Here is a 15,453-nt window from a genome sequence, read left to right as displayed (position 1 = left end):
TTCCCGATGTTAGGGAAGTCCAGGACAAGGGGTCACAGCTTAAGGATAAGGGGGAAATCCTTTAAAACCGAGATGAGAAGAACTTTTTTCACACAGAGAGTGGTGAATCTCTGGAACTCTCTGCCACAGAGGGTAGTTGAGGCCAGTTCATTGGCTATGTTTAAGAGGGAGTTAGATGTGGCCCTTGTGGCTAAGGGGATTAGGGGGTATGGAGAGAAGGCAGGTACGGGATACTGAGTTGGATGATCAGCCATGATCATATTGAATGGCGGTGCAGGCTCGAAGGGCCGAATGGCCTACTCCTGCACCTAATTTCTATGTTTCTATGGACACGAAACGCCGGAGTAACTCAGCGGGAATGGCAGCATCTCTGGAGAGAAGGAATGGGTGACGTTTCAGGTCATCAGGGGGTAGGGTGGTACATAGATAAGGAATTGTAAGGTGTGAAAAGGGGGCAAAGGGAATGGTGATCAAGGGCATTGTAGAATCGATCGGTGTTAGCTGGGAGAAGGTGACATCAAAGCAAACAGAGATAAAATGAAGAAGGCTTTCGGCCTGAAACGTCGCCTATTTCCTTTGCTCCATAGATGCTGCCTCACCCGCTGAGTTTGTCTACCTTCGATTTTCCAGCCTCTGAAGTTCCTTCTTGAACAACTGACTGTAAATGTGTGATTGTGGAAAATTTAGTTTAGTTTAGTTTGGAGATACAGAGGCCCTTCGGCCCATCGAGTCCGCACCGACCAGCGATCCCCGGCACACTAACACTACCCTACACACACACACACCCCTGACAGCCTGAAGAAGAGTCTCAATAGACAATAGACAATAGGTGCAGGAGTAGAGGCTATTCAGCCCTTCGAGCCAGCACCGCCATTCAATGTGATCATGGCTGATCATCCCCAATCAGTACCCCGTTCCTGCCTTCTCCCCATATCCCCTGACTCCACTATCTTTATGAGCCCTATCTAGCTCACTCTTGAAAGCAACCTGCCACTTTTTCACACAGAGAGTTGTGAGTCTGTGGAATTCTCTGAAGCAGAGAATTCCACAGACTCACAACTCTCTGTGTGAAAAAGTGTTTCCTCATCTCCGTTCTAAATGGCTTACCCCTTATTCTTAAACTGTGGCCCACAGTTCTGGACTCCCCCAACATCAGAAACATGTTTCCTGCCTCTAGCTTGTCCAAACCCTTAATAATCTTATATGTTTCAATAAGATCCCATCTCATTCCCGCTGAGTTACTCCGGCGTTTTGTCTCCATCTTCAGTTATATAGTGTGGTGTCCTTGATACATGATACACGAGGGGAGATTTATACATTTACACCAAGCCAGTTAACCTACAAACTTGCACGTCTTTGGAGTGTGGGAGGAAACTGAAGATCTCGGAGAAAACCCACGGGGAGAACGTGCAAACTCCGTACAGACAGCACCCGTAGTTGGGATTGAACCCGGGTCTCTGGCGCTGTGAGATAGTAACTCTACCACTGTGCCACCATGCGGGCCAAATGTGTTAATTTTAAATGAGAGCTTTCTTCCCCTCATAATGTAACACAAACCTTAGCGACCTTGTGCAACTGAATCTCTTATTCACAGCTTGTCCACGCCGTCTGGTGCAAGTGGATTTTGACAGAACTAACCCACTGGAAAATTAACCCTGACTATAGATGCCTCTTAATTAAATGTGACATGTGTTCTCAGATCACCAGTGGTTTCTGCTGCTAAAAGAGGCTTTGTAACAGAACCCAAAGCCCATGTCTCGTTCATGACCCTCACAAACTCTTGGCAATACTACAATGTAGAATGTGAGGAGGAGAAGCCAAATTAGGCCATTCGGCCCCTCATGGCCAATTCCACCATTCAATTATATCTTAACCAAACAACTAATATTTCTAGGTTATAAAAGAACGAACAGCAGATGCTGGTTCAAATCGAAGATAGACACAAAATTACTCAGCGCGGGCAGGCAGCATCTCTGGAGAGAAGGTGACATCAGATAGAAGGTGACTCTCCTGACATCAGCCTGAAGAAGAGTCTCAATAGACAATAGACAATAGGTGGAGGAGTAGAGGCTGTTGAGCCCTTCGAGCCAGCACCGCCATTCAATGTGATAATGGCTGATCATCCCCAATCAGTACCCCGTTCCTGCCTTCTCCCCGTATCCCCTGACTCTGCTATCTTTAAGAGCCCTCTCTTGAAAGCATCCAGAGAACCTGACACTTTTTCACACAGAGAGTTGTGAGTCTGTGGAATTCTCTGCAGGCAGAGAATTCCACAGACTCACAACTCTCTGTGTGAAAAAGTGTTTCCTCATCTCCGTTCTAAATGGCTCACCCCTTATTCTTAAACTGTGACCCACGGTTCTGGACTCCCCCAACATCAGAAACAAGTTTCCTGCCTCTAGCGTGTCCAAACCCTTAATAATCTTATATGTTTCAATAAGATTCCATCTCATCCTTCTAAATTCTCAGGTCGAGGCCCATCTTCAGATGAAGAACAGGCGCTGCTGTTACCTCTCCCATCCCAAAGACTTGCGGGTTTGTTGGCTAATTGGTTCTCTGTAAAAATTACCCCAAATGTGTAGAGGTGGATGTGAAAATGGGATAGCATTGAGCTAGAGTGAACCGGTGATCGATGGGCAGTGTGGATTAGATGGGCCGAAGGGCCAGCTTTCATGGTTTACCAGGGGGGGCAGCACCGGAGACCCGGGTTCGATCCCAACTTTCATTTCACTGCACACAGCAAATGCCACTTTCATTTCACTGCACATCTCGTATGTGTATGTGACAAATAAACTTGACTTGACTTGACTTGACTTGAACTACGTGCGCTGTCTGCACGGAGTTTGCACGTTCTCCCCGTGACCAGCGTGGGTTTTCTCCGAGATCTTCAGTTTCCTCCCACACGTGCTAATTGGCTTGGTGTGCGTGCAAATTGTCCCTCGTGTGTGTAGGATAGTGTTAATGTGCGGGGATCGCTGGTGGGCACGGACCCCGGTGGGGCTGAAGAGTTTTTCAAGATGCTTTCACTTTTCAAACATCCAAAGTCTTGTGAATTGTTAAACTAAAGGTCAACTCTGGGACAAATCCCGCAGTGGAACAGGGTTTAGAAAATTGTCAGCTAATTCATTGAAAGTACTAAGTGTACACGGCAATATGTCAGCCAACATTATTCTTAACACACAAACTGATTCCAATCTAATTCCACATGTGTTTAGTCGAAGTTGATTGAATAGAAAGTGCATGAAAATTGGTTTAGGTCTGCAGAGACCTCCTGCAGCAGAAACTAAATAAAGCATTTGGAGTTTACACAAAAAAGCTGGAGAAACTCAGCGGGTGCAGCAGCATCTATGGAGCGAAGGAAATAGGCAACGTTTCGGGCCGAAACCCTTCTTCAGACTGAAGAAGGGTTTCGGCCCGAAACGTTGCCTATTTCCTTCGCTCCATAGATGCTGCTGCACCCGCTGAGTTTCTCCAGCTTTTTTGTGTAACCTTCGATTCTCCAGCATCTGCAGTTCCCTCTTAAACAAAGCATTTGGAGTATTGTGTTCAATTCTGGACACAGTATTATGGGAAAGACGTCGCCAAGCTGTATAGGGTGCAGAGATGTTTTACAGGGATGTTGCCAGGACTCGGGGGAGAGGTTGAGCAGGCTGGGTCTCTATTCCTTGCAGCGCAGAATGATGAGGGGTGATCTCATTGAGGTGTACAAAATCATGAGAGGAATAGATCGGGTAGATGCACAGAGGCTGTAGAGGCCCAGTCAATGGATATTTTTAAGGCCAAGACAGATGGGTTCCTGATTTGGACGGGTGTAAGGGGTTGTGGGGTGAAGGCAGGAGAATGGGGTTAGGACGGAGAGATAGATCAGCCGTGATTGTATGGCGGAGCTGACTTGATGGGCTGAATGGCCTACTTCTCCTCCTATCACTTATGACCTTATGATCCTGTGTATGTTCACAACACACAACTATATTCCTTCCACAGCTTTCTTACATTTGAGTCATGGAGTTCTACAGCATGAAAACAGGCCCTTCAGCCCAACTTGCCCATTCTCATCAACACGAACACCCCACCTACATGAACACCCCACCTGCCTATGTTTGGTCCATATCCCTCTAAACCTATTCTATCCATTTATGCCTGGCTTTACAGGGCACTTGATGGGCCGAATGGCCTAATTCTGCTCCTATCACTTATGACCTTATGAACTTACGAATAGTCAATAGTCAGATGTATTCGTCACGTACACAATGAAGTGCAGTGAAACGAATTTGCCAGCAGCGGTACAATCAAAAAGAACACACAATTCACAATAAGAATTTAACACACAAACATCCACCACAGCATTCTTCCCTGTGGTGGAAGGCACAAAGTTTGGCCAGTCCTCCTCCATTTTTTCCCCGTGGTCGGGACCACAACCCTGCGCAGTCGCTGTTGCGGGCGGCCTAATGTGCCGAATCGGTTCTTCCCTACCGGAGATCGTGGCTTCAAAATGACGTGGGCTGCAGGCCGGCGGTCAGAGCTCTTCTCCAGGGATCCCCAGCGAGGGATCCCGCTCTCCGGATGATAAGTCCACGCCGCGCCCGCGGTTAGCATCCACCATTTCATGATGCACGCTGAACACAGGGGGTCGTGTTTCAGTGATTCTCTGCTACATGACTATCTGCGTGAAGTAATTCCTATTGTAAATTGTCCCTAGTGTGTGCGTAGGATAGTGTTAATGTGCGGGGATCGCTGGCTGGCTAACGGGGACTGGGTGGGTCGAAGGGCTTCTGTATCCACGCTGTATCTCTAAACTAAACTAAACTAAACTCTTCTTGTAGCGAAGGTACACAAAAAAAGCTGGAGAAACTCAGCGGGTGCAGCAGCAGCATCTATGGAGCGAAGGAAATAGGCAACGTTTCGGGTCGAAAACCCTGAAGGAAATAGGCAACGTTTCGGGCCGAAACCCGGAAGGGTTTCGTCCCGAAACGTTGCCTATTTCCTTCGCTCCATAGATGCTGCTGCACCCGCTGAGTTTCTCCAGCTTTTTTGTCCCGAAACGTTGCCTATTTCCTTCGCTCCATAGATTCTGCTGCACCCGCTGAGTTTCTCCAGCTTTTTTGTGTACCTTCGATTTTCCAGCATCTGCAGTTCCTTCTTAAACTCTTCTTGTAGCGAGCTTTCTCTAGTTTAAGCAGCCTTCTGGTAAACCACTCCCAACGCCCTCTGTGAAGCCTCCACACCTTTCCTGTTATAGGACACTCCAGCGTTTTCAGCTTATATTTTGTCTTGGGGCATTCGAGGTGAGTTGATCTCCCCACTGATGAGGTCAGGCCACAACCCATGTTCAAGGCTTTGACCTTTGCTGTCATCTGATCAGAACTGGAGTCCAGTTGGCCTCAGGGTCTCTCTGCAATAGTCTGGACAACTGAAATTTATACAGTGGACTGACTGAAACTGTGACATCTCAGCGCTAGTCCCAGCCGCTGAAAGTTTGCAATCCCCTTGCTGAATTGAAGTGTAGAACTAGATTGAGCATCTGGTTCTACACTTCCTGGGATTGATTCCTGGGATGTCAGACTGTCTTATGAAGAAAGACTGGATAGACTTGGTTTATACTCTATACACTTTAGGAGATTGAGAGGGGATCTTATAGAAACTTACAAAATTCTTAAGGGGTTGGACAGGCTAGATGCAGGAAGATTGTTCCCGATGTTAGGGAAGTCCAGGACAAGGGGTCACAGCTTAGGGATAAGGGGGAAATCCTTTAAAACCGAGATGAGAAGAAATTTTTTCACACAGAGAGTGGTGAATCTCTGGAACTCTCTGCCACAGAGGGTAGTCGAGGCCACAGTTCATTGGCTATATTTAAGAGGGAGTTAGATGGGGCCCTTGTGGCTAAGGGGATCAGAGGGTATGGAGAGAAGGCAGGTACGGGATACTGAGTTGGATGATCAGCCATGATCATACTGAAAGGCGGTGCAGGCTCGAAGGGCCGAATGGCCTACTCCTGCACCTAATTTCTATGTTTCTATGTTTCTATCTAGCCCTCAGGTTACAGAGACAAGCCAGAACTTCCACCACAGATATGAAGCGAAGAGGTCACGCGATCAAATCTCACAGGCACACACACACACACGGTGAAGCTGAATTTAATAACTTGTGGGGCAGTGTTGAGGGAGAGTTAAAAAAAAAAACATTAAAAACTGTCAACAGAAATAAAGTGTTGGAGTAACTCAGCGGGACAGGCGGCATCTCTGGAGAGAAGGAATCGTGGGTCGAGTTTCGAGTCGAGAAGAACGGTCTCGACCAGAAACGTCACCCATTCCTTCTCTCCAGAGATGCCGCCTGTCCCGCTGAGTTACTCCAGCATTTTCAGTCTATCTTCAGTTTAAACCAGCATCCGCAGTTCCTTCCTACACGTTAAAGATTGTCAGATGGTTGCAAATAGACTAATCCAAGATGGTCAGATTGATTAGTACGGGTGTCAGGGGTTATGGGGTGGAGGCAGGTGAATGGGGTTAGATCGGCCATGATTGAATGGCGGAGTAGACTTGATGGGCCTAATTCTGCTCCTATGGGCTTCTGAACCCTCCATTTCATGATGTACGGTGAACACAAGGCTCTTGGTTCAGTGATTCTCTGCCACATGCCACATCTGCACGGAATAATTCCTTCGCTATCTGGCCTGTGGTTTGCGAGTCATGGAGCCATCGACTCCTAAAGTTGTACAATGTAGGAACAGGCCCTTCGGCCCACCTCCCCATGCTGTCCAACATGCCCCGTCTACTCTAGTACCACCTGCCTGAATTTGGCCCATTTGACTTCAATCCTATCCATGTATCTGTCCAAATATTTTTCATAAGCTCGTTCCATATACCCACCACCCTTTGTGTAAAAAAGTTGGCCCCCAGGATCTTATTAAATCTTCCCCCCTCACCTTAAACATATATCCTCTGCTTCTCATTCACCTACTCTAGGCCCACCTCCTTGCATTTGGCCCATATTCCTCTAAACCTGTCCCATCCACATATGTGTTCAAGAAGGAACTGCAGATGCTGGAAAATCGAAGGTACACAAAAATCGAAGGTAGACAAATATGCTGGAGAAACTCAGTGGGTGCAACAGCATCTATGGAGCGAAGGAAATAAGCAACGTTTATGGCAAGAATGTCTTTCCTCAGATTAGGAGACCAAAACTGTACGCAATACTCCAGGTGTGGTCTCACCAAGACCCTGTACAACCGCAGAAGAACCTCCCTGCTCTTATACTCAAATCCTTTTGCTGTGAATGTCGTTTGAAGATGGACACAAAGGTGGAGTAACTCAGCGGGACCGGCAGCATCTCTGGGTGACGTTTCGTGTCGAGACCCTTCTTCAGTCTGAAAGAATAGATAGATTCTTGATTAGTACGGGTGGGCTGGGAGATTGCAACCTTCACGAGGTCCGCCCTGTTTATATCAACATATGACAGTCCCGTCATCCCGGGAATTAACCTGTTTAAGAAGGAACTGCAGATGCTGGAAAATCGAAGGTAGACAAAAGTGCTGGAGAAACTCAGCGGGTGGGGCAGCATCTATGGAGCGAAGGAAATAGGCAATGTTTCGGGCCGAAACCGGAAGGAAATCGGGCAACGTTGCCTATTTCCTTCAGGTTTCGACCCGAAACGTTGCCTATTTCCTTCAAGGTTTCAACCCGAAACATTGCCCATTTCCTTCGCTCCATAGATGCTGTTGCACCCGCTGAGTTTCTCCCGCATTTTGGTGTACCATCCACATATGCCTTGGGATCACCAGGGCATGTGGGGTGGGGTGGGGGGTGGTATACAAATTAATATCTGGCTTTACAGGGCTCAGGACCAAGGCACTTCCCAAGTGAAGAGCTTGAGTGCAGAAAGAAATGCTGGAGAAACTCAGCGGGTGCAGCAGCATCTATGGAGCGAAGGAAATAGGCAACGTTTCGGGACGAAACCCTTCTTCAGACTTTGTGTTTGTGTGCGGTGGTTCCCCAAATTTGGAGACCAAAACTGCACACAATACTCCAGGTGCGGTCCTAAAGCAGGTTAGGGCGCATGTTTTAATGCAGGAGTGTCGGAGCAGAAAGGAACAGCAACAAATGCACCAAATAGTCACAGCTAAATTGCAGTGGAAATTTGGGCAGCTTGTGCCATCTGCAGGCCGATGAATGTCACTGTGGCAGAATAGTCATCCCACCGAGGAATGGTTCTGCAGGTGCTGGAATCATGGGACAAATGTCAAAGTGCTGGAGGAACTCGTCTGGCCAGCCAGCATCCGGGTGGAAATTCAGGAAGGATCAGGTTAACACATGATGATTGTACAGGGTCTTGGTGAGACCACACCTGGTGTATTGCGTACAGTTTTGGTCTCCAAATCTGAGGAAGGACATTATTGCCATAGAGGGAGCACAGAGACGGTTCACCAGACTGATTCCTGGGATGTCAGGACTGTCTTATGAAGAAAGACTGGATAGACTTGGTTTATACTCTCTAGAATTTAGGAGATTGAGGGGGGATCTTATAGAAACTTACAAAATTCTTAAGGGGTTGGACGGGCTAGATGCAGGAAGATTGTTCCCGATGTTGGGGAAGTCCAGGACAAGGGGTCACAGCTTAAGGATAAGGGGGAAATCCTTTAAAACCGAGATGAGAAAAACTTTTTTCACACAGAGAGTGGTGAATCTCTGGAACTCTCTGCCACAGAGGGTAGTTGAGGCCACAGTTCATTGGCTATATTTAAGAGGGAGTTAGATGTGGCCCTTGTGGCTAAGGGGATCAGAGGGTATGGAGAGAAGGCAGGTATGGGATACTGAGTTGGATGATCAGCCATGATCATATTGAATGGCGGTGCAGGCTCGAAGGGCCGAATGGCCTACTCCTGCACCTAATTTCTATGTTTCTATGTTTCTATGAGGTTTTGTCGAGACTGGGCTTGTACTCGTTGGAGTTTAGAAGGATGGGGGTGTGGGGGGAACCTCATTGAAACGTACCGAATAGTGAAAGGCCTGGATAGAGTGGATGAGGAGAGGATGTTTCCACTAGTGGGAGAGTCTAGGGCCAGAGGCCACAGACCACTGTGGAGGCCAAGAAAATTGATATTTTTAATGCTGGGATTGACAGATTCTTGATTAGTGCCGGTGTCAGGGTTTATGGGGAGTAACACAGGAGAATGGGGTTGAGAGGGAGAGATAGATCAGCCATGATTGAATGGCAGAGTAGCCTTGATGGGCCGAATGGTCTAAATCTGCTCCAATCACTCATGAACATATGACAAGCAACCTCCAGATTCAGGGGCAGTTTCATCCCAGTTGTTATCAGGCAACTGAACCATCCTATCACCAACTAGAGAGTGGACCTGACACAACCTACCATCTACCTGATTGGAGACCCTCGGATTATATTTAATTGGACATTACTGGCCTTTGTCTTGCACTAAACATTCCCTTTCCCCCGACTCTCAGTCTGAAGAAGGGTCTCGACCCGAAATGTCACCTATTCCTTCTCTCGAGAGATGCCGTCTGACCCGCTGAGTTACTCCAGATTTTTTTGTCTATCTTCAGTCTAAACCAGCATCTGCAGTTCCTTCCTGTACATTAAACCTTTTCAGCAGAGTCAAAACAGTTTACTTACCTGGAATATCAACTATTTCTCTCTTTGGAGTTGCTGCCTGATCTGTGGTACACTTCCACCATCTACATTTGTTTCACCAATTGCTGTTAAGACCTCTTGGAGTTATAGATAGAGTCAGAGAGCATGGAAACAGGCCCTTCGATTAACTTGCCCATGCCGACCAACATGTCCCATCTACACTGGTCCCACCTGCCTGCGTTTCGTCCCTATCCCTCTAAACCTGCCCAATACACGTACCTGTCTAATTGTTTCCTAAAAGTGTTTGAGATGTAACAGGGGAAAGAGGAGAACAGTATTTCCCTCTGAAGAAGGGTCTCGATCCGAAACGTCACCCATTCCTTCTCTCCAGAGATGCTGCCTGTGCCGCTGAGTTACTCCAGCATTTTGTGTCTGTCATCAGATACTATTTTTGATGGTTTCCCGCTGCAGATTTGTGAAGTCTTTTGGCTTTAGAGATACAGTGTGCAAGCTGGCCCTTCGGCCCGTTTGAGTCGATTCTGACCACGCACACTAACATTGTCCTGGGGACAATTTACAATTTTTAACCAAAGACTATTAACCTACAAACCTGTACGTATTTGGAGTGTGGGAGGAAACCGGAGCACCCGGAGAAAACCCACGCGGGTCTCGGGGAGAAGGTACAAACTCCGTACAGACAAGATTCAAGAGAGTTTATTGTCATGGGTCCCAGATAGGACAATGAAATTCCTGCTTTGCTTCAGCACAACAGAACATAGTAGGCGTGAATACAGAACAGATCAGTGTGTCCATATACCATTGTATAAATATAGACACACGTGAATAAATAAAACAGATAATGGGCTATTAATGTTTAAGAGGGAACTGCAGATGCTGGAGAATCGAAGGTACACAAAAAAAGCTGGAGAAACTCAGCGGGTGCAGCAGCATCTATGGAGCGAAGGAAATAGGCAACGTTTCGGGCCGAAACCCTTCTTCAGACTGATCGGGGGCGGGGGTGGGCAGGGACAAGAAAGGAAAAAGGTGGAGGAGCCCGAAGGCTGAGGGATGGGAGGAGACAGCAGGGAGACTGAGGAAGGGGAGGAGACAGCAAGGACTAACAAAATTGGGAGAATTCAATGTTCATGCCACCAGGATGCAGACTCCCCAAACGGAATATGAGGTGCTGTTCCTCCAATTTCCAGTGCTGCTCGCTGTGGCCATGGAGGAGACCCAGGACAGAGAGGTCGGAGACGGAGTGGGAGGGGGAGTTGAAGTGCTGAGCCACCGGGAGGTCAGCTTGGTTATTGCGGACCGAGCGGAGGTGTTCGGCGAAACGATCGCCCAACCTCCGCTTGGTCTCACCGATATAGATCTGCTGACATCTAGAGCAGCGGACGCAATAGATGAGGTTGGAAGAGATGCAGGTGAACCTCTGTCGCACCTGGAACGGCTGCTTGGGTCCTTGAACGGAGTCGAGGGGGGAGGTAAAGGGACAAGTGTTGCATCTCTTGCGGTTGCAAGGGAAAGTGCCCGGGGAGGGGGTGGTACGGGAGGGAAGGGAAGAATTGACAAGGGAGTTATGGAGGGAGCGGTCTTTGCGGAAGGCAGATATGGGGGGAGATGGGAAGATGTGGCGAGTGGTGGGGTCACGTTGGAGGTGGCGAAACTGACGGAGGATTACTTTTTGAGCTATTAATATTCTGCATTCAGCACCCGTAGTCGGGATCGAACCCGGGTCTCTGGCGCTGTGAGGCAGCAACTCTACCGCTGCGCCATCGTGCCGCCCTTGTTAATCGCGCTGCCACAGCCAGAGCCTTTCGGCAGCCGAAGGGTTAACTTACTATCATTGTTTTCTTCACAACGTACGGGGAAGCTATTTCGATATAAAAGTCCTGTGTGGCCAAAGTCTCTTTATATGCAAATCAAGAAACATCTGGCTCATTGTATTGTACAGCAATCATACGTCTGCATAGTCCTGTATTATGCGCATGGAATGAGCTATGAACACCACAGAATTCACAGCAGTGGGATAATACTGTACCTTTATTATGCAGATGGAATGAGGAGCAAATGTCAATCCATACCAATGGCAGGATAATCCGATTATTGTGTGTGCTGAGTGAGGTGTGACTGTCCTCTCTTTGTCATGCATCTTTCCATTCAGGAGTGCCCTGCTAATGGCACATCTCTGAGAACATTAGAAATGAGATGCCAAGGACTAATGCAAATGCCAAAGAAACTTGAAATCATTTTTAGTTCCTTCGAGAGGGTATAACTCCAGCTTTCTCAGTTGTCTGGGCAACTCAGATGTATACAGCTGCACTCTGCAGTCTGCCTAAACCTACCTACCTGACCTCCTGGTTTAGATTAGAGATCCAGCGCGGAAACGGGCCCCTTCTGAAATAGGTGCAGGTGTAGAGGCCATTCAGCCCTTCGAGCCAGCACCGCCATTCAATATGATCATGGCTGATCATCCAAAATCAGTACCTCGTTCCTGCTTTCTCCCCATATCCCTTGATTCCGTTAGCCCTAAGAGCTAAATCTAATGCCCCTGTCCCACTTAGGAAACCTGAACGGAAACTTTGCGTCCCCACCCAAGGTTTCCGTGCGGTTCCCGGAGGTTGCAGGTGGTTGCCGGAGGTTGCAGGTAGTGGAAGCAGGTAGGGAGACTGACAAAAACCTCCGGGAACCGCACGGAAACCTTGGGTGGGGCGCAAAGTCTCCAGAGGTTTCCGTTCAGGTTTCCTAAGTGGGACAGGGGCATACCTCTCTCTTGAAAACATCCGGTGAATTGGCCTCCACTGCCTTCTGTGGCAGAGAATTCCACTTCTGTGGCAGAGAATTTGTGATTGATGTGGACTCGGTGGGCAGAAGGGCTTGTTTCCATGATGTATCTCTGAACTAAACTAAACTCGAAGAGGCTGAGGCTTAATGTGTTAAGGTGGCCAGTGATGTGCCTTATACGCAGCCCTTAACCAGAGCTGGATATAAGCCTGCAGGTCAGTCTATACAAATGAGGAGATGGAAATCAAATTAACATTGATTTTGCACTCCAATATAATAATGGTCAGATAATCTGTTTCAGTAAATTTAAGCATTAGATCAGATCAGATTAGTTTATTGTCATCTACAGCAGGGAGCAATGAAATTCCTTGTTTGCATGCTGCTTCCTCAAGGGCAGGCATGGCGATGCAGAGATAGAGCTGCTGCCTCACAGCGCCAGAGACCCGGGTTCGATCCTGACTACGAGTGCTGTCTGTGCGGAGTTTGCCGAGTCAAGTCAACTTTATTTGTCACATACACATACAAGATGTACAGCGAAATGAAAGTGGCAATGCCTGCGGTCTGACTTTTCCCATTATTTCTGTCTCCCACGGCATCTTACACGATTGTCAATTTGATGTCATATTAAATTCAGCTTCGCTGTCAGGATGCAATGCCAGATTAAGATAGACAGTACAATTCACAGAGGACAGGCTGAAGAAAGATATCCTTCCACCCATCAGTAAGGTCTGGATTTGAAGTAAGATTGCACAGATTGACAGCAAATGTGTCTTCTTAAAAACTGTCTTTCAAAGAAGGTTGAAAAGCCCTTTTCCAAAGAGTTCATGTGTCCATTACATCTGCAGATGGGGACGCTGAAATCTATCATTTCTCTTTTGCAAGCAGTTCATTCAGGATTATATTGATTTTAAATTGGAACTTACATGCCTGTTATTCTTTGCATCATTTCTTTCTTTGGAGAAACTGGCATTCGGCCCGAATTAATCAAACCTTTTCTCACACCAGATTTCTCTTATCTGGAGCCATTGCTCCTGTGTAAACTCATATATATCTTCAATTTGGCAATGTCCGCAACGGCCTTATATAAACCCTCCATAGATACACAATGCTGGAGTAACGCATCGGGATTGGCAGCATCTCTGGAGAGAAGGATCGGGTGACGTTTCAGGTCGAGACCCTTCTCCAGAACATGGATAGGTAACGTTTCGGGTCTGAAGAAGGGTCTTGAACCGACCCATCACCAATCCGATGATGTTTCGGATGGAGGCCGGTTCTCTGGATAATTTCAAGAGAGAGCTAGATAGGGCTCTTAAAGATAGCGGAGTCAGGGGATATGGGGAGAAAGCAGGAACGGGGTACTGATTGGGGATGATCAGCCAAGATCACATTAAATGGCGGTGCTGGCTCAAAGGGCCGAATGGCCTACTCCTGCACCTATTATCTATGGTCCATATTTTCCAGAGATGGTGCCTGACCCACTGAGTTACTCCAGCACTTTTTGTCATTCATGAATATCGCCATTTCCCAAATTCTCAATTTTAGTAGAGGCTTAAATGTTCATCTTAATACAGCTCATTTTAAGTTCCCAACCAGAAGTACTCCATGGTCTGGTCCCTATAAAGGGTGATAGCACAAAAGCATTTTGACACTACAATTACAATGATTAAGATTTCCAAATCCTAATGATTTACTAAATCTTTTCACCTTGTGTTCTGTTTTACCAGTTCCAGCAATCTGCAGCAAAATCTTTTTTTTTTTTTTTTGTCCCGTTCCTAAATCCCTGAGGCCAATCCATAACAGGAAGGTAATCATAAATGAACACAATTTAAAATTGGTTAATTTGAAATGAGACTCAGAAAAGCTCGATTAAATCTCCTCTGACTCTGGAGCCGTTTCAGCTGGTGAATGAGATGAAGGAAAGGGGTAATTCTTTGTGACATGCATAATGTGACTATTAACACTATTGGCATTTCTACCCCTCCATCCTAACAAGGTATCGTGGAGTTATTGGTGCATAGACTGTCTCAGTTATTCCCACACATAGCAAAAACTAGTTACTCTGCTTGAAACGTGACTTGTTACAAGGTCATTTGTTATAGGAGCAAATAGGTCCTTCCGCAGTTGTACGGGGCCCTAGTGAGACCACACCTGGAGTATTGTGTGCAGTTTTGGTCCCCTAATTTGAGGAGGGACATTCTTGCTATTGAGGGAGCCCAGCGTAGGTTTACAAGGTTAATTCCCGGGATGGCGGGACTGTCATATGCTGAGGGAAATGGAGCGGCTGGGCTTGTACACTCTGGAGTTTAGAAGGATGAGAGGGAATCTCATTAAAACATATAAGATTGTTAAGGGTTTGGACACGCTAGAGGCAGGAAACATGTTCCCGATGTTGGGGGAGTCCAGAACCAGGGGCCACACACACACAGTTTAAGAATAAGGAGTAAGCCATTTAGAACGGAGACGAGGAAACACTTTTTCTCACAGAGAGTGGCGAGTCTGTGGAATTCTCTGCCTCAGAGGGCGGTGGAGGCAGGTTCTCTGGATGCTTTCAAGAGAGAGCTAGATAGAGCTCTTAAAAATAGCGGAGTCAGGGGATATGGGGGAGAAGGCAGGAACGGGGTACTGATTGGGGATGATCAGCCAAGATCACAATGATTGGCGGTGCTGGCTCGAAGGGCCGAATGGCCTACTCCTGCACCTATTGTCTACCTATCCGTGCCCTCCAGAGATGCTGCCTGACCCAGCTTTAATCTTAATCTTTAATCTGATGTTATTGGTTGACCTTGCACTAAATAAGTAAGATGGAACTGCAGATGCTGGTTTAAGCCGAAGATAGACACAAAATGCTGGAGTAACTCAGCGGGACAGGCAGCATCTCTGGAGAGAAGGAATGGGTGACGTTTCGGGTGGAGACCCTTCTTCAGACTGAGAGTCAGGGGAGAGGGAGACTGGGAGATAAGGAAGAGTAAGGTGTTAAAATGTTTTAGTAAAACCACAGTAATTTGAAATGGCCTTTGGCACCTTCGACCAATCAGCATGGTGGCGCAGTGGTAGAGCTACTGCCTTACAGCGCCAGAGACC

General features: G+C 47.2%; 1 protein-coding gene across 1 annotated transcript in view; it reads left to right on the top strand.

Annotated features, from left to right (window-relative positions):
- celf6 (CUGBP Elav-like family member 6) overlaps positions 1–15,453 on the top strand; it is a 325,625-nt gene that overhangs the window by 273,795 nt on the left and 36,377 nt on the right.

This window comes from Leucoraja erinacea, chromosome 36 (genome assembly GCF_028641065.1).
Source record: "Leucoraja erinacea ecotype New England chromosome 36, Leri_hhj_1, whole genome shotgun sequence".
NCBI lineage: Eukaryota > Metazoa > Chordata > Chondrichthyes > Rajiformes > Rajidae > Leucoraja > Leucoraja erinaceus.
Note: the sequence above shows the minus strand (reverse complement) of the source record. Positions and strands in the feature narration are given on the sequence as shown.